General features: G+C 48.2%; 1 long non-coding RNA gene across 6 annotated transcripts in view; it reads left to right on the plus strand.

The window, feature by feature from the left end:
* Window positions 1-18,593, plus strand: part of LOC138288288 (uncharacterized) — a 421,935-nt gene that overhangs the window by 163,966 nt on the left and 239,376 nt on the right. For all 6 annotated transcript variants that reach the window (XR_011202370.1, XR_011202367.1, XR_011202371.1 and 3 more), the window contains exon 5: window positions 7,471-7,605. This is a non-coding gene — a long non-coding RNA (uncharacterized lncRNA). The remainder of the gene's footprint in view (window positions 1-7,470; window positions 7,606-18,593) is intronic.

Here is an 18,593-nt window from a genome sequence, read left to right on the forward strand (position 1 = left end):
GACAGGAAATGCCCCAAAGCGCAACATGCACACATCACATTTTTTTAAAGAAAACAGAGGTGTTTTTTGCAAAGTGCCTACCTGTAGGTTTTGGCCTCTAGCTCAGCAGGCACGTAGGGAAACCTACCAAACCTATGCATTTTTTAAAACCAGAGACCTCAGGGAATCCATGATGGGGTGACTTGTGGGGCTCTGATCAGGTTTTGTTACTCTGAATCCTTTGCAAACCTCAGAATTTGGCTACAAAAACACATTTTCCTCACATTTTGGTGACAGAAAGTTCTGGAATCAGAGAGGAGCCACAAATTTCCTTCCACCCAGCGTTCCCCCAAGTCTCCCGATAAAAATGATACCTCACTTGTGTGGGTAGGCCTAGCTCCCGCAACAGGAAATGCCCCAAAACGCAACGTGTACACATCACATTTTTTGAAAGAAAACAGAGGTGTTTTTTGCAAAGTGCCTACCTGTAGGTTTTGGCCTCTAGCTCAGCCGGCATCTAGGGAAACCTACCAAACCTATTCCTTTTGTTAAAACTAGAGACCTAGGGGAATCCAAGATGGGGTTACTTGTGGGGCTCTGACCAGGTTTTGTTACCCAAAATCCTTTGCAAACCTCAAAATTTGGCTAAAAAAACATATTTTCCTCACATTTTGGTGACAGAAAGTTCTGGAATCAGAGAGGAGCCACAGATTTTCTTCCAACCAGCGTTTCCCCAAGTCTCCTGATAAAAATGATACCTCACTTGTGTGGGTAGGTCTAGCGCCCGCGACAGGAAATGCCCCAAACACCCAACGTGCACGCATCACATTTTTTGAAAGAAAACAGAGGTGTTTTTTGCAAAGTGCCTACCTGTAGATTTTGGCCTCTAGCTCAGCCGGCACCTAGGAAAACCTACCAAACCTATGATTTTGAAAACTAGAGACATAGGGGAATCCAAGATGAGGTGACTTGTGGGGCTCTGACCAGGTTCTGTTACCCAGAATCCTTTGCAAACCTCAAAATTTGGCTAAAAAAACACGTTTTCCACTCATTTCGGTGACAGAAAGTTGTGGAATCTGAGAGGAGCCACAAATTTCCTTCCATCCAACGTTCCCCCAGGTCTCCCGATAAAAATGGTACCTCACTTGTGTGGGTAGGCCTAGCGCCCACGAAAGGAAATGGCCCAAAACACAATGTGGACACATCACATTTTTTCATAGAAAACAGTGCCTACCTGTGGATTTTGGCCTCTAACTCAGCCGGCACCTGGGGAAACCTAGCAAACCAGCGCATTTTTTAAAACTAGAAACCCAGGGGAATCCAAGATGGGGTGACTTGCGGGGCTCTGACCAGGTTCTGTTGCCCAGAATCCTTTGCAAACATCACAATTTGGCCAAAAAAACACTTTTTCCTCTCATTTCGGTGACAGAAAGTTCTGGAATCTGAGAGGAGCCACAAATTTCCTTCCACCCAGCGTTCCCCTAAGTCTCTCGATAAAAATGGTACCTCACTTGTGTGGGTAGGCCTAGCGCCCACGAAAGGAAATGGCCCAAAACACAACATGGACACCACATTTTTTCACAGAAAACAGAGGTGTTTTTTGCAAAGGGCCTACCTATGGATTTTGGCCTCTAGCTCAGCCGGCCCCAGGGGGGTGCAGAAATGTCCTAAAATAAATCCCCCCCAACCCCCCCGGGAGCGACCCTTGCCTACGAGATCGCTCCCCATCGTGACATTGGTGCCAAAGAAGAAATCCCTGGTGCCTAGTGGTTTCTGCCCCCTTGGGGGCAGATTGACCTAAAATCCGCCAATCTGCCCCCAAGGGGGGCAGAAATGGTTTAAATATAATTTGCCCCCCAGGGGAGCGATCCTTGCCTAATGGGTCGCTCCCCATCTCTAAAAAAACAAACAAACAAAAAAAAAACACACAAAAAAATTCGCCCTAGCGCCTAGAGGTTTCTGCAGATCGGCCTAATAACAATAGGCCGATCTGCCCCCAGGGTGGGCAGAAATGGCCTAAAATAAATTTGCCCCCCAACCCCCCCCAAAAACCCCCGGGAGCGACCCTTGCCTACGGGGTCGCTCCCCCTGCGTGACATTGGCGCCAAAAAAAAAAATCCCCAGTGCCTAGTGGTTTCTGCCCCCTTGGGGGCAGATTTACCTAAAATCGGCCAATCTGCCCTCAAGGGGGGCAGAAATGGTCTAAATACAATTTGCCCCCCAGGGGAGCGACCCTTGCCTAATGGGTCGCTCCCCATCTCTAAAAAAACAAACAAACAAAAAAAAAACACACAAAAAAAAATTGCCCTGGCGTCTAGAGGTTTCTGACCCCCCCGGGGGCAGATCAGCCTAATAAAAATAGGCCGATCTGCCCCCAGGGTGAGCAGAAATGGCCTAAAATAAATTTGCCCCCAACCCTCCCCAAAACCCCCCGGGAGCGACCCTTGCCTACGGGGTCGCTCCCCCTGCGTGACATTGGTGCCAAAAAAAAAATCCCCGGTGCCTAGTGGTTTCTGCCCCCTTGGGGGCAGACTGACCTCAAATCCGCCAATCTGCCCCCAAGGGGGCAGAAATGGTCTAAATACAATTTGCCCCCCAGGGGAGCGACCCTTGCCTAATAGGTCGCTCCCCATCTCAAAAAAAAAAAAAAAAAAACACAAACAAAAAATTTGCCTTAGCGCACAGAGGTTTCTGCCCCCCCCTAGGGGCAGATCAGACTAATAACAATAGGCCGATCTGCCACCAGGGTGGGCAGAAATGTCCTAAAATAAATTAGCCCCCCATACCCCACCCCCTCTGGGAGCGACCCTTGCTAACGGGGTCGCTCTCCGTGCGTGACATTGGCGGCAACAAAAAAATCCCTGGTGCCTAGTGGTTTCTGCCCCCCTTGGGGGCAGATTGGCGTAGCAAAATACGGCCAGAAATGGCCTAAATACAATTTTCCCCTCCAGGGGAGCGACCATTGTCCAAGGGGTCACTCCCCATCTGTAAAACAAAAAAACTAAAAAAATCCCCGGTGCCTAGTGGTTTCTGCCCCCCTTGGTCGCTCCCCACCTAAAAAAAACAAAAACAAATCAAATAGAAAAAAGAAAAAAAATGATCCCTGGTGCCCTAGAGGTTTCTGCCCCCCCATGGGGGCAGATCGGCCTAATAATAGGCCGAAAAGCCTTCCTAAAAAATGCCCCCCATTGGGAGCGACCCTTGCCCAAGGGGTCGCTCCCTTATGTCCATTTCACACACAAAAAAGACATCCCTGGTGTCTAGTGGTCGTTTCAAAAGCCGGATTGCAAGCAATCCGGCTTTTAAAACGCTTGGAGAGACTTCAAAGGGAAGGAAAAACATTTCCTTCCCTTTGAAGCCTGTCCTTGCCTCCCCCAAGTGATCGAAAGAGAAATGCTTTGCGTTTCTCTTTCGATCGCGCTGGAAGCTGAGCTTCCAGCACGATGGGGGAGGCCCTTTGACAAATCAGCGCGTGCTCGCTCGCTGACGTCACAGGGGGGGTGGGGGGGATTGCGGTGGAAGGGGAAGGGCTTCCCCTTCCATCCCCGCCTTGGGGGGGTGGGGGGGTGCACGGGGGCGCGCTCGCGCTCACCCCAGTTCCTGTGCCTTGGACAAGGTGACCTCGTCCAAGGCACAAGGGAACTGTAGCCTTGGACGAGGTCACCTCATCTACGGCACAGAACCGGTTAACCAAGAGCAGAGATGTGATTTAACCCTAATCCCTGGGGATGCTGACAGATAAGGCAGGAGGCACATTGGGGATTCCTGACACTGGCGGTGTGTTTGGTCTTGCCCTCAGGTTCTGCAGGAGGTCTGGATGGATGGCCTCTTTTGGGTGGGTCTCCTCAGCTGCTGTGGCAGGGGTGCTAGTTAACTTTGGTCCTCTTGCTGGGCCTCGATTCCAGTAGCTGGGTCAGATGTTGAGGGCACATGTGTTGTAAGACTATTGGGTAGGGCCTGCTGTTGGGTTGAGGATGCACACTGGATTCTTGTGAGTTCAGTGAGCACCCCTACAATGAAGACCCTGGTGGCATTGTGTGCCTGCCACTGCCGCATGGGCTTCTGATGGCATTCCCTCTGCAGCCTCTGGTTTTCCTGCAAGGTGGTGAGCATCTGGCCCATTGTGTCCTGGGACTGATTGTAGGCTATATCACAAAATAAAATGATGGACAGAGTGTTGAAACTTTTCAAACACTCACCCTCAGTCACAGATCTGGGTTTAATCCATCGTTATTTTGCTTGCCACGTCACCCCAGTTCGGACCCAGTTAGTTGCAAATCATTCTTGACCCTGATCCCAATGGGAGCAGTCCAGCCCGAACTGCCAAGCCAGGTCCTCCCTGGACAGGATTCAAGCATCCTGGGACCGGTTTCACGGTATCACCCTTCATCAGCCAGGCTAGCTTGAATCCAGTGGCGCAGCAAGCAAGGGACCCATGTCTGGGCATACCGTAGCCACTTAGGTCTCACAAGGCAATATCACAAAATAAAATAATGGACGGAGTGTTGAAACTTTTCAAACACTCAACCCCAGTCACAGATCTTGGTTTAATCCATCGTTATTTTGCTTGCTACGTCACCCCAGTTCAGACCCAGCTATTTTCAAATCAGTCTTGACCCTGCTCCCAATGGGAGCAGTACAGCACAAACTGCCAAGCTAGGTCCTCCCTGGACAGGATTCAAGCATCTTGGGACCGGTTTCAGGGTATCACCCTTCATCAGCCAGGCTAGCTTGAATCCAGTGGCGCAGCAAGCAAGGGACCCACGTCTGGACATACCATAGCCACTTAGGCCACACAAGGCAATATCACCAAATAAAATGATGGACGGAGTGTTGAAACTTTTCACTCACCCCAAGCCACAGATCTGGGTTTAATCCATCGTTATTTTGCTTGCCACGTCGCCCCAGCTCGGACGCAGCTATTTGCAAATCAGTCTTGACCCTGCTCCCAATGGGAACAGTCCAGCCCGAACTGGTTTCATGGTATCACCCTTCATCAGCCAGGCTAGCTTGAATCCAGTATCACAGCAAGCAAGGGACACACATCTGGGCATACTGTAGCCACTTAGGGCACACAAGACAATATCACAAAATAAAATGATGGGCAGAGTGTTGAAACTCACCCCCAGTCACAGATCTGGGTTTAATCCATCGTTATTTTGCTTGCCACGTCACCCCAGTTCGGACCCAGTTAGTTGCAAATCATTCTTGACCCTGATCCCAATGGGAGCAGTCCAGCCCGAACTGCCAAGCCAGGTCCTCCCTGGACAGGATTCAAGCATCCTGGGACCGGTTTCACGGTATCACCCTTCATCAGCCAGGCTAGCTTGAATCCAGTGGCGCAGCAAGCAAGGGACCCATGTCTGGGCATACCGTAGCCACTTAGGGCTCACAAGGCAATATCCCAAAATAAAATGATGGACGGAGTGTTGAAACTTTTCAAACACTCACCCGCAGTCACAGATATGGGTTTAATCCAACGTTATTTTGCTTGCCACGTCACCCCAGTTCGGACCCAGCTATTTGCAAATCAGTCTTGACCCTGCTCCCAATGGGAGCAGTCCAGACTGAACTGCCAAGCCAGGTCCTCCCTGGACAGGAATCAAGCATCCTGGGACTGGTTTTAGGGCATCACCCTTCATCAGCCAGGCTATCTTGCATCCAGTGGCGCAGCAAGCAAGGGACCCACATCTGGACATACCCTAGCCACTTAGGGCGCACAAGGCAATATCACAAAATAAAATGATGGACGGAGTGTTGAAACTTTTCAAACACTCACCCCGAGTCACAGGTGATGGTTGGCTCCCAGGACTCTGGAGATGGCCTCCTGGCTATTCTTGTCCTGTTGCTGCCTCATCCCTTTGCCCACAGTTGCCCTCTCACTGACCCTTTCTCTCCTGTGCCTGTGCCCCTTGCACAGTGTGCCCCCTCCCACTGACAACAGGACCTTCGTTGTCTTGGGTTTGGGGTGGCAACTCCGGTCCCTATACTGTGGGGTACACTGATGAATGGTCTGTCCTTGGGACACAGGTTTCAAAAGGTAGACTCAGCTGTGGTGTAGGTGCCACAAGGGAGGGGAATTCTGTTGTGGGCAGGGTGAGGCTGGTGGTGGTGGACTGACCAGTCATACCTTATGAGCCAGGTAAGTCACCCCTTTCCAGACAGAGTGTGACCTTCCTCTATTGGACCTACTTCCAGGGGCTGACTTTCAGTCTCTGGCATCCTCTTCTGTGTGGCAGTACTAGGGATACCTGTGGAGTGAGAGGAATTGTGTTAAATGATGGTATAGTAGTCATGGTACACATGGTGGTCTGCTATCATTGCTTGCAATTGCTGATCAGAAATGGCATTGACAGTTTCTTGACAACTGCTAGTTTTTGGGTCTTTTGGAAGTTGCTAGTGTAACAATTTGCTATATAGTTGATGGTAGTCTTGACGGATGTCATTGCCATGTACTGATATGCACTCAAAATTTCATGATGGTGAAAGTTGGGTGATATGGTTATACATGCAGGTGTTCAAATGTGAAGTGGAATTAGCAGTTCTACAATGGTTGGGAGTGTTGTATTGTGGAAGTTGTAGTACTTGCTGCAGTTTGAGAAATCCATGCACTGGGTGGGCCTGTGTGGGAAAGGTGTTAGTGGGAGGTGTGGCATGCAAGGGAGGGTATTGACTTCAGGGTGGATTGGTGCAGGTAAGGGTGGTGTGAGGGGGTGACAGGGTGGTGGGAGTTGTGAGTCGTAATTTAGAGGGCGGGATGTTGTTGGCGTGGCGGTGCTGACAGTGCAACCGCCTCTCTCCAGCCATCGCTCAAGCTGACAATTTTTGGATTGTTGCCTGTTTTTAGGTAATGTTCTGTGGGTGACTCATAATACAGTGGACTTCAGACCGTCGTCACTAGTGGTCGTTCAGCACCTGCTTAAATGGCGGTCTTCGGGAATTACCGCCAAAATCATACTGAGCACCTAATTCATCATCAGCTGCTGCATCCACCTTTAAATGATTGAGAGGAGTTGTTCTATGTTTTTTTAACCAAAGAAACGTACTCAATGTACTTTCTGCAATCAGATCAATCAAACACATCTCTTGGTCAGTAAATGCTTTATATTTCTCTCAGGACTATGCCAAAAGTACTGCAGACAGATGTTGAGACGTATATATTTTCTTAGCATGAGACTGGCACTTCACTTCCTTGGTGCTCGTTTTGGCCTATTTCATCCTTGCATAGTTAAGGTGACTTATATGAATGACAACAACCTATGATGATCCTACCAGTCTGGATGCTTTAATTAACGCATGCAAGTCAGAGAATATGGATACATCTAGTTAATCTAAACCCTGATATCCTAGTTTCAGAATCTTTTACATTGACGATCTTTGACACTCAAACACAATGTTTCTCTCAGTATAAACCTTATTTTTATTCCTATTATTATCTTGTTCATTAGATTACATAATATTCTTCTAATCACTTTATTTTCTTCCCCGCAGGTACTATTTTACCATTTGTGCCTCACTTTATTATTTGCCTCGTGTGTAGTAGTCCTCCAGGTGCCCTTTTCCTTGGATTCTGGACGCGTCATCTGTTCCAGGTGGTCTCACCCCCCCTTATGTTTGGACCCTTAGGTATGTTATACATTCTATTCACTTTGTCAATGTTTTCTCTTTTCTTCACTACACAAATATATCTTTACTCTTTTCATCTTCCTTATTCCTTATCCGTAACCCTTGTTTAAATTCTTGCTTTTCCTATTTACTGCTCTTTCATATTATTGAATGTATTTTTTCTTACACGTTCTATGTTTAATAATATATATGATATGCCTGGTATAATGTCTTGCATTATATTTTCTCTATGTCTTTGAAAATTGTTTCTTTGAATGTCAAGGGATTGAATTTCCCAATTAAGAGACAGTGAGTTCTAACACACTTATCAGATTTAGGAGCCAACATAGCACTAATTTAGGAGTCACATCTAACAGAACATGAATCCATGAAACTGAAATGAGGATGGGTAGGTGAAGTATTCTTCTCTCCAGGAAATGGGAAGAAAAATGGCATTATAACATTATGTCAGAAGTTGCTCAACATTAAACTATTATCCGAGGTGTTGGACCTGGCTTTTTGACAGGGACATCCCCAAACTTTTTGCCTCCTTCCTCCTATTTTTCCTGACCTGTTGTTGTTGGTTTTTGACCTCTGGGCACTTTACCACTGCTAACCAGTGCTAAAGTGCATATGCTCTCTGTGTAAATTGTACTACTGATTGGTTTATCCATGATTGACTATTTAATTTACTTGTAAGTCCCTGGTAGAGTGCACTACATGTGCCTAGGGCAGGTAGATCAAATGCTACTAGTGGGCCTGCAGCACTGGTTGTGCCACCCACCTCAGTAGCCCCTTAACCTTGTCTCAGGCCTGCCATTGCAAGGCCTGTGTGTGCAGTTGCACTGCCACTTCGACTTGGCATTTAAAGGTATTTGCCAAGCCTAGAACTCCCCTTTTTCTATACATAAGTCACCCCTAATGTGTGCCCTAGGTAACCCCTAGATCAGGGTGCTGTGTGGGTAAAAGGCAGGACATGTACGTGTGTGGTTATATGTCCTGGTAGTGTAAAACTCCTAAATTCGTTTTCACACTACTGTGAGGCCTGCTCCCTTCATAGGCTAACATTGGGGCTGCTCTCATACATTGGTGAAGTGGCAGCTGCTGATCTGAAAGGAGCAGGAAGGTCATATTTAGTATGGCCAGAATGGTAATATAAAATCCTGCTGAATGGTGAAGTCGGATTTAATATTACTATTCTAGAAATGCCACTTTTAGAAAGTGAGCATTTCTTTGCACTAAAATCTTGTTGTGCCCTTCAATCCACGTCTGGCTAGGTTTAGTTGACAGCTCCTTGTGCATTCACTCAGACACACCCCAAACACAGGGTACTCAGCCTCACTTGCATACATCTGCATTTTGAATGGGTCTTCCTGGGCTGGGAGGATGGAGGGCCTGCCCTCACACAAAGGACTGCCACACCCCCTACTGGGACTCTGGCAGACAGGATTGAGCTGAAAGGGGGCTTGGTGCATTTCTTAGAGACTATTTGAAGTCACCCCCACTTCAAAGGCACAACTTAGTATAAAACAGGGCCTCTGCCCTACCTCATCAGACACTTGCTGGAGAAGAAACCTGAACCAGAAACTACATCCTGCCAAGAAGAACTGCCTGGCTGCTCAAAGGACTCACCTGTCTGCTTTCTACAAAGGACTGCTGCCTTGCTGTTGCCCTGCTGCCTTGCTGAACTCTTGTCTGGCTGTGAAAGTGCTCTCCAAGGGCTTGGATAGAGCTTGCCTCCTGTTCCTTGAAGTCTCAGGGCCAAAAAGACTTCTCTCTTTTACTTGGACGCTCCGTGCGCCGAAAATTTCGACGCACAGCTTGTTTCGCGGCGAGAAAAACGCTGCACTCCGACGCTGATCAACGCAACGCTCAGGGGACGATCGAAGATCCGACGCACGGCCTCGCAAGGACAACGCCGCCCGACCTCTAGAGGAGAAATCGACGCGACGCCTGCCGTGAGATCGTAATTTCAACGCGCAGCCCCGCAGATTGAAGTCTAGAGGAGAAATCGACGCGACGCCTGCCGTGAGATCGTAATTTCGACGCGCAGCCCCGCAGACCGACGCGCAGCCGGAGAACAAGCCGGAAAATCCACGCACAGACCCGGGACATCTGGTAATCCCCGCGATCCACAGAAAGAGACTGTCCACGCGCCGGAAAACGACGCCGACTTCCCCGCGTGGAAAATAACGACGCAAGTTCGTGTGTGCTGAGGAGAAATCGACGCACACACCAGTTTTCCACGCACCTCTTCTCCTGTGGCCCTCTGAGGAGATTTTCCACCAGAAACCAGGTACTTTGTGTTTGAAAGAGACTTTGTTTACTTTCTAAAGACTTAAGACACTCTCTATCACTTTTCAGTGATATCTTTACAAATTTGTATTGCAACTTTGATCGTTTTGACCTGAAGATACCCAGATAAATATTATATATTTTTCTAAACACTGTGTGGTGTATTTTTGTGGTGTTATGCTATGGTGTTGTATGATTTATTGCACAAATGCTTTACACATTGCCTTCTAAGTTAAGCCTGACTGCTCGTGCCAAGCTACCGGAGGGTGAGCACAGGCTGATTTTGGATTGTGTGTGACTTACCCTGACTAGAGTGAGGGTTCTTGCTTGGACAGAGGGCAACCTGACTGCCAACCAAAAACCCCATTTCTAACATTGGTGATCAGCGGTGAGGATAGGACTTGTGTTTGTGCAGTGACATACAGTAGCTAAGTATTTCACTACCTACCCACAGTTGAAGGTCAACTTGATTTTTCATCTTTTTCGCTTTTGGTTCTCTGATGTCCTCCTGGATATACTATTGATATTTTGGACTTTGAATTTTGGTTTTTGCTGATAAGATCTTATCAGAATGGGATTGTGTACCTGCTCATTCTTTGTTCGTACTGACCACCTCACTAAGGCTGACCTAAGGAAGCTTTGCAGAAAATGGGGCCTTCCTGTAGCAAGGAGATCTACTAAGGCGGAGATGCTCCATCACTACATAGTCTGGGGGGAGGAAAGATGGGCAGAGAGAGAGGCAGCAAGAAACCAAATGACTAAGTACCCCTCAGATGAGGAGGAGGACTACGCACATGAGGAGGAAGACTACACAGATGAGGAGGAAGTCTACTCAGAGTTGGACAGTGACCCAGAAATAGATGAATGGCTCCGAGGTCAAAGGCGACAGGAGCAACAATTAGAGGAGTATCTTGCAGAGGTTGAGGCAAAAAGACTCTTAGCCCAGGAAGAAGAAAAGATTGCAGCTCAAGAGCTGAGCTGTAAAGAGCTGAAACTGGAGGCCGGAAGGGCTGAGTCCAGTTCAGATGGTGGCAGCAAAAATCTTGCATCTAGTACTGCTGAAGAAGGGCACAAGCCCAGAGATGTGGTGCCCAACTTGAAGAAGGGAGTTGACACACCCCAGGCAGTTCAAGGGTATGAGGTAGTTCCCGTTATGCACAGGGTCCCTGAGAAGGATTGGGGAACTGGCACAGGGAGTCATATTCCTACTGGGGGGAGGGACACTTTACTGACTCTAGCAGAGAGTGACAGAGAAAAGGGTTCCCCCCTGGTGGACGTCCTGGATATAGAGTGTAGAGACATCCCAGAAGAGTATGGGTTGAGTGTCAGGGACAGACAGATACTGTCTCACCAGTCTCAGGAGGGTGAAGTAGAGTGCTTTTCCAAGGTTGAGTTACTGGATGGTTGGGTGAAGGGTACTGTGGTTAATACATGTGAAGGGCAGAATGATGTAATTGCTGGAGAGCATATGTCTGGTCCTTATTTTCCAGAGCTACGCCAACACCAGGTGGAGTGTGAGTTCTCTGACCCCAGGGAACTTACAATGGAGGCAGACTTCTGGGTGAGTACCAGAGAGTCTGAAGAGGCATTTGGGGGTGCTCCGGAAGGGAGTGGTCTAGGTGGTTCCCAACCGAGTGAGGTGGGAAAGGATTGTAGTGTCCCAGGTAGGTCCCAGGTCCTAGAGGGTTCCATGAGGGAACACCAGGAGGGAAGCCTAGCCTGTACCGTAGGGCCATCTTTTGAGGGAAGCCCCGCAGTGTCAGAAGAACTTGGGGGTGTGACTTTAGCCATCATCCCAACAGTTCTGGTGTCTGGCAGTACTCCTCCTAGTGAGGGGGTGCAGAAGCCCAGACATAGGGTTGAGAGGGGGTTGCAGACCCCAGTGGAGGACCTTGAGAGTCAGGGGACAGCTCTGAGAACAGAGACCCCCAGGAATGACCCAGGTGAAACCGTTTCTGGTTTGGGGGAAACCCAGACTCTGTTGGATGGGCAGAGGTCGGGAGACCTGCGCCAACCAGACTTTTGTGTGACCCTTGGGGATGGTATGTCCCTTGTGGGGGGTGAGAGTGCCCCCCAGGAAGTCCTGGCATGCCAGGCAAAGATTCAACCTCAGGGTGGTGACTCTAGGTTGGATACCCAGGTTCAGAGGTTAAACTCGGACCTGGTGGGAGGTAGATGTGCCTCCCAAGAAGTCCTGCTGTGCCAGGCAATTCTCCAACCTCAGGGTGTTGACTCTGGGTTGGATGACCAGGTTCAGAGGTTAAACTCTGACCTGGTGGGGGGTAGGTGTGCCCCCCAGAAAGTCCTGGCGTGCCAGGCAATTGCCCAACCTCAGGGTGGTGACCCTGGGTTGGGGAACCAGGCTCAGAGGTTAAACTCTAACCTGGTGGGAGGTAGATGTGCCTCCCAAGAAGTCCTGCTGTGCCAGGCGATTCTCCAACCTCAGGGTGTTGACTCTGGGTTGGATAACCAGGTTCAGAGGTTAAACTCTGACCTGATGGGGGGTAGGTGTGCCCCCCAGAAAGTCCTGGCGTGCCAGGCAATTGCCCAACCTCAGGGTGGTGACCCTGGGTTGGGGAACCAGGCTCCGCGGTTAAACTCTGACCTGGTGGGGGGTAGGTGTGCCCCCCAGAAAGTCCTGGTGTACCAGGCAGTGGTCCAACCTCAGAGTGCTGGCTCTGGGTTGGATAACCGGGTTCAGAGGTTAAACTCTGACCTGGTGGGGGGTAGGTGTGCCCCCCAGAAACTCCTGGCATGCCAGGCAATTGTTCAACCTCAGGGTGGTGACCCTGGGTTGGAGAACCAGGTTCAGAGGTTAACCTCTGACCTGGTGGGAGGTAGGCGTGCCTCCCAGAAAGTCCTGGTGTGCCAGGCAGTTGGCCAACCTCAGGGTGGTGACTCTGGGTTAGATACCCAGGTTCAGAGGTTAAACTCTGACCTGGTGGGAGGTAGGTGTGCCTCCCAAGAAGTCCTGCTGTGCCAGGCAAGTGTCCAACCTCAGGGTGTTGACTCTGGGTTGGATGACGAGGTTCAGAGGTTAAACTCTGACCTGGTGGGGGGTAGGTGTGCCCCCCAGAAAGTCCTGGCGTGCCAGGCAATTGCCCAACCTCAGGGTGGTGACCCTGGGTTGGGGCACCAGGCTCAGAGGTTAAACTCTGACCTGGTGGGAGGTAGGTGTGCCTCCCTGGAAGTCCTGGTGTACCAGGCAGTTGTCCAACCTCAGGGTGCTGACTCTGGGTTGGATAACCGGGTTCAGAGGTTAAACTCTGACCTGGTGGAGGGTCAGTGTGCCCTCCAGGAAGTCCTGGCGTGCCAGGCAATTGTTCAACTTCAGGGTGGTGACTCTGAGTTGAATGGCCAAGTTCAGAGGTTAAACTCTGACCTGGTGGAGGGTCAGTGTGCCCTCCAGGAAGTCCTGGCGTGCCAGGCAATTGTTCAACTTCAGGGTGGTGACTCTGAGTTGAATGGTCAGGTGCAGAGGTTAAACTCTGACCTGGTGGGGGGTAGGTGTGCCCCCCAGGAAGTCCTGGTTTGCCAGGCAGTGATCCAGTCTAAGGGTACAGACCCTGGGCTGGAAGACCAGGTTCAGGGTGTCCCCCCGGACCTGGAGGGAGGGGCTACTGATAACAGTGCCCCTACCATGTTGTCTTCTGAGGAGGCCACTCCTAGCTGGAGGGTGCTGGACCCCAGAAGGGAGGGCAGGGAGAGGGAAGCCTCACCCCGGGCCCTAGCCCACCCGGAAGGTACAGGCCCCAGGTTGGAGGGCCATTTGCAGGTTAACAGCCCTGCACTGGTGGTGGAATGGTACAGGGCGACTTCTGTAAGCACCCAGACCATGTTGGACTCTGGGGGTACCGCTCCAGGAGGGAGGGTACAGAGCCCCAGAGGGGAGGACCAGGTTCAGGCTGTCATACCTGACCTGGTGGAAGGGAGAGTGGTTAAAGGGTGGCCAGCACCTGGGGCTACCGCCCCCCACTCTCCACAGCCACAGTGGTTGGAGAGCTTTGAGAGGCCTGGGGCCTGGCTCTCATCCCTGGCAGGTGTCAGTAATCACTGTGGCTTGCTGTCCGGGTGGACAGAGTTATTCCCGGGGAGGGGACAAGTGTCACACCCCGGGGGTAGAGTGGGCAACACCACTGTGTTGGTCATGGTGGTACTATCCTACTCCTGGGATACATCTGTGATCAAAGTAAGGTTAGGTGCTGCACAGATGGGATCCGCAGGTAAGGAGAAAGGTTCCCCATGGGTTGGCTTAGTGGGCCCTGAGAGTATGGACAGAGTGATCCAATTGGAGTCAGGAAGGCGAAGAACTGGAGCATGCCCCTGCTGTTGTGGGCCTGGGTCCTTGTTCTGTCGCCTCAAACAGGGAAGTACATCAGGATAGTGATTGTTCTCCCCTGGCTTTAGGCTGGTAGGGGGTCATGTTGGACCTTGCTTTTTTACAGGGACATCCCCAAACTTTTTGCCTCCTTCCTCCTATTTTTCCTGACCTGTTGTTGTTGGTTTTTGACCTCTGGGCACTTTACCACTGCTAACCAGTGCTAAAGTGCATATGCTCTCTGTGTAAATTGTACTACTGATTGGTTTATCCATGATTGACTATTTAATTTACTTGTAAGTCCCTGGTAGAGTGCACTACATGTGCCTAGGGCAGGTAGATCAAATGCTACTAGTGGGCCTGCAGCACTGGTTGTGCCACCCACCTCAGTAGCCCCTTAACCTTGTCTCAGGCCTGCCATTGCAAGGCCTGTGTGTGCAGTTTCACTGCCACTTCGACTTGGCATTTAAAGGTATTTGCCAAGCCTAGAACTCCCCTTTTTCTATACATAAGTCACCCCTAATGTGTGCCCTAGGTAACCCCTAGAGCAGGGTGCTGTGTGGGTAAAAGGCAGGACATGTACTTGTGTGGTTATATGTCCTGGTAGTGTAAAACTCCTAAATTCGTTTTCACACTACTGTGAGGCCTGCTCCCTTCATAGGCTAACATTGGGGCTGCTCTCATACATTGGTGAAGTGGCAGCTGCTGATCTGAAAGGAGCAGGAAGGTCATATTTAGTATGGCCAGAATGGTAATATAAAATCCTGCTGAATGGTGAAGTCGGATTTAATATTACTATTCTAGAAATGCCACTTTTAGAAAGTGAGCATTTCTTTGCACTAAAATCTTGTTGTGCCCTTCAATCCACGTCTGGCTAGGTTTAGTTGACAGCTCCTTGTGCATTCACTCAGACACACCCCAAACACAGGGTACTCAGCCTCACTTGCATACATCTGCATTTTGAATGGGTCTTCCTGGGCTGGGAGGGTGGAGGGCCTGCCCTCACACAAAGGACTGCCACACCCCCTACTGGGACTCTGGCAGACAGGATTGAGCTGAAAGGGGGCTTGGTGCATTTCTTAGAGACTATTTGAAGTCACCCCCACTTCAAAGGCACAACTTAGTATAAAACAGGGCCTCTGCCCTACCTCATCAGACACTTGCTGGAGAAGAAACCTGAACCAGAAACTACATCCTGCCAAGAAGAACTGCCTGGCTGCTCAAAGGACTCACCTGTCTGCTTTCTACAAAGGACTGCTGCCTTGCTGTTGCCCTGCTGCCTTGCTGAACTCTTGTCTGGCTGTGAAAGTGCTCTCCAAGGGCTTGGATAGAGCTTGCCTCCTGTTCCTTGAAGTCTCAGGGCCAAAAAGACTTCTCTCTTTTACTTGGACGCCCCGTGCGCCGAAAATTTTGCCGCACAGCTTGTTTCGCGGCGAGAAAAACGCCGCACTCCGACGCTGATCAACGCAACGCTCAGGGGACGATCGAAGATCTGACGCACGGCCTCGCAAGGACAACGCCGCCCGACCTCTAGAGGAGAAATCGACGCGACGCCTGCTGTGAGATCGTAATTTCAACGCGCAGCCCCGCAGATCGAAGTCTAGAGGAGAAATCGACGCGACGCCTGCCGTGAGATCGTAATTTCGACGCGCAGCCCCGCAGACCGAAGCGCAGCCGGAGAACAAGCCGGAAAATCCACGCACAGACCCGGGACATCTGGTAATCCCCGTGATCCACAGAAAGAGACTGTCCACGCGCCGGAAAACGACGCCGACTTCCCCGCGTGGAAAATAACAACGCAAGTCCGTGTGTGCTGAGGAGAAATCGACGCACACACCAGTTTTCCACGCACCTCTTCTCCTGTGGCCCTCTGAGGAGATTTTCCACCAGAAACCAGGTACTTTGTGTTTGAAAGAGACTTTGTTTACTTTCTAAAGACTTAAGACACTCTCTATCACTTTTCAGTGATATCTTTACAAATTCGTATTGCAACTTTGATCGTTTTGACCTGAAGATACCCAGATAAATATTATATATTTTTCTAAACACTGTGTGGTGTATTTTTGTGGTGTTATGCTATGGTGTTGTATGATTTATTGCACAAATGCTTTACACATTGCCTTCTAAGTTAAGCCTGACTGCTCGTGCCAAGCTACCGGAGGGTGAGCACAGGCTGATTTTGGATTGTGTGTGACTTACCCTGACTAGAGTGAGGGTTCTTGCTTGGACAGAGGGCAACCTGATTGCCAACCAAAAACCCCATTTCTAACACCAGGAATCTAATGATAATTGTAGATGGCTGTATACCAAACTATCAATTGATATAATTCCACTTTCACTCTCTAATGTTCACGGACCCACCAACGCAAACTGTCACTTTTGGTTCCACTTAGCCCTACAGCTAATCCAATACCCAGATCATAATCTTATTTTTGCTGGTGATTGCAATCAAATTGTTGACCCATTTATTGATTGAAACTCCACCACCCTCTATATACCCAAGAGATCATAAAAAAGATTTGTTCATGCACTCAAGCAGAGAACTTTAACATATCATTGGGGACTACGTAATCCTACTTTGAAGGAACATGCTTATTTTTCCCCTTCTCATCACACATATCCCACTTAGATTATATATTTCTCACACATAATCTCTCCCAAGCCATACAATCAGCTGGCATAGGCTCTATTTTAATGTCTGATCATGCTCCTGTTTCCATAATTCCAGAAATACTTCCTAAACCAAATTTACTAAAAAGATAGCACTTCAATAGTTCCCTCTTTTTCGACCCTGATTTCACTACATCTTTTCATTCTTTTTTTCATGAATACTTTCAAATTAATAGCAATGACAACTTGCCTTTTCGTATCATGTGGGATGCATTTAAGGCTTTGACTCATGACTTCAGCATTAGCTATGTCTCAATAAAAGAAAACAATCCCTAATTCATGTTCCAGAAATGTTTACAAAAATAAAGCTTGGAACATACTTATTATATCTCTACGTCAAAATAATGTATAACTGATCTTATTATTGCCAAACTTCAGTTTGATAAAATATGTACAGATCAAGCTTCTGCTTATTTGTTGAACTCCAGCGCAATGTTTTACGGGGGCCAAAATAAATCTGGCAAATTATTAGCAAACTAAATCAAAATCAAAAGTAATAAACTGAAAATTGAGTCAATTATAGACTCAACACAAAGACTCTGAAATTTGAAATGAAATTGTTAATTTTTATAAAGCACTATATATCACAGAGGATGTTTCTTCTGAATCTGATATTATTGGATACTTACTCAATACACAAAAAACACCTGAATCTAAATCTGATTTCATCCTTTCATGCTATTAGAAAGTAATATTACACAAACAAAACTTCAATCTGCCCTAAATATTCCCAAAAAGAGAAAGCTCCAGGGCCAGATGGTCTTACTCGTGAATTTTTCACACACTTTTCTGATCAACTTCTACCTAAATTACACGCTCTTATAACTTCCTTCTCACATGCACAGAAGTCTAATGGTTCCTTTTTGGCTGTTCGTATATGCTTAATCCCAATAGAAGGGAAAGATCTTCATCATTGCAACAATTATAGACCTATCTCCCTTGGTAATGTAGATTATAAAATCTTCTCAAAGGACTTAGCCTTAACACTAGAATCGTTCCTCTGAACACTTGTTGGTGAAGAACAATCGGGCTTTGTTAAAGGACGATATATATCTGATAAAAGTTGCTTATTTTTTGACATCTTATCAAAATCCTCCTATCTTCCTACCCCCTTGGCAACAATCGCCTTAGATATAAAGAAAGCTTGTTCGAGTCCACTGGCCTTTTATTTTTCATACCCTTAAGTGGTTTGGCTTTGGCCCACAAATTATCTCTTTGATTTCCCTTCTCTATACATCCCCAAGACCAGCTATATATGCAATCTGACTCCCCTCCTCAAATTTCACATTAGGTAGAGGTATCAGGCAGGTTTGTCCTCTCTCTCTTTTTCTTTTTAATTTAGCTTTGGAACCCTTTTTATCTAAACTGATACAAAATAATGGCATATATGGGTACACATGTAAAAGCAAACAAATCAAACTATCAGCATATGCTGATGATAATTTGTTATTCATTTCACAACCACATTCCTCAGTTCCAGCTTTTCTGCATGAAGTTTCTTCATATGCTTCAGTATAGAGCTGCAAACTGAACAATGATAAATGTGAAATATCACCATTGAGCAAATTTACTTTTAGACATGCCTTCTTAACTTCTAACTTTGTATGGAAACCTCAACATAATAAATATCTTGGGATATGGTTCACCCAGACTATTACAACATCTATATCCTTAAACACAGAGAAATGTCTTCATAAACTGACAGTGCTAACTAACAAATGGCATC

Source organism: Pleurodeles waltl, chromosome 4_1, assembly GCF_031143425.1.
Source record: "Pleurodeles waltl isolate 20211129_DDA chromosome 4_1, aPleWal1.hap1.20221129, whole genome shotgun sequence".
Lineage (NCBI taxonomy): Eukaryota > Metazoa > Chordata > Amphibia > Caudata > Salamandridae > Pleurodeles > Pleurodeles waltl.